This window comes from Benincasa hispida, chromosome 9 (genome assembly GCF_009727055.1).
Source record: "Benincasa hispida cultivar B227 chromosome 9, ASM972705v1, whole genome shotgun sequence".
Classification (NCBI taxonomy): domain Eukaryota; kingdom Viridiplantae; phylum Streptophyta; class Magnoliopsida; order Cucurbitales; family Cucurbitaceae; genus Benincasa; species Benincasa hispida.
Genome location: NC_052357.1, coordinates 35,349,945 through 35,351,345, shown reverse-complemented (window position 1 = coordinate 35,351,345; position 1,401 = coordinate 35,349,945).

Below are 1,401 nucleotides of genomic sequence, written 5' to 3'. Positions count from 1 at the left end.
ATTTCGCTTTAGATCCTCGAAATGTTCGTTTGGGATTAGCTTCAGATGGCTTCAATCCGTTTGGAAATATGAGCACTTCTTATAGTATGTGGCCTGTGGTGATAATTCCTTATAATTTTCCCCCTTGGAAATGCATGAAGGAAACAAACTTCTTCATGTCTTTGCTCATACCTGGTCCAAAATATCCTATAAAGGAAATTGATGTTTACTTGCATCCGTTGATTGAGGAGTTGAAAGAGTTATGGATAATTCGTGTGCGAACTTATGATTCTATTACTGGTGCGTTTTTTCAACTATATGCTACCTTATTATGGACGATTAATGACTTCCCTTCGTACGGTGACTTATCTAGGTTGAGTACAAAAGGTTATCAAGCATGTCCAATATTCAAAGAAGATAACTCGTCCTTCGGGATAAGAGGGAAAATATTATTTATGGGACATCGATGTTATCTTCTGGAGAATCATAGTTGGCGTTGAAGTAGACAACATGATGGAAATGTTGAATGTAGACCTCCACCAGTCGTAATGAATGGAGAAGAGATATTACAAAAAATAAATATGCTAAACTTTTCTGTGCTTAGCAAACATCTATCGAAGTAAGATAAAAAAAGAAAGCGAATTCTAAACTAGAATAAAAAAAGTATTTTTTTCCAACTTCCATATTGGTCCAGACTATTGTTACGACATGAATTGGATGTAATGCATATTGAAATAAACATATGCGACAAATTGGTGGGCACATTTTTAATATTGAAGAAAAGACAAAGGATACAATGAACGCTCGATTGGACTTACATGATTTGAAGATACAGGTCAAGAACAGATTTGTAAAACCACACACAGCATACACATTAACAAATGGTGAACGGATTTTGTTTTGTAAGTATTTGAAATCAGTGAAATTCCTTGATGGATTAGTATCTAACATATCACGATGTGTTAATGACAAAGAAGGAAAAATATCAGGGCTGAAAACGTACGACTGTCATGTGTTGCTTCACAGACTACTCCCTATTGGTATTCGAGCATACCTACCGAAGAATGTATCCACTGCTATTGTTGAGTTATGTACATTCTTTCGCGACTTATGTGCAAAGACAATATGTGTAAGTGATTTGAATAGACTACAAGCAAACATCATAGTCATACTTTGTAAATTGGAGAGAATATTCCCACCTACATTTTTCGATGTAATGGTACACCCTTGCAGTTCATCTACCATATGAAACCAAAGTCGTGGGTCCAGTTAGTTATAGTTGGATGTATCCTATTGAAAGAAGTTTACGAACATTAAAACAATTTGTACGGAACAAAGCACGTCCCGAGGGGTCTATAGCGGAAGCATATGCAATGAATGAATCATGGAACTTCTGCTCACAATATCTAAGTGGGATTGAAA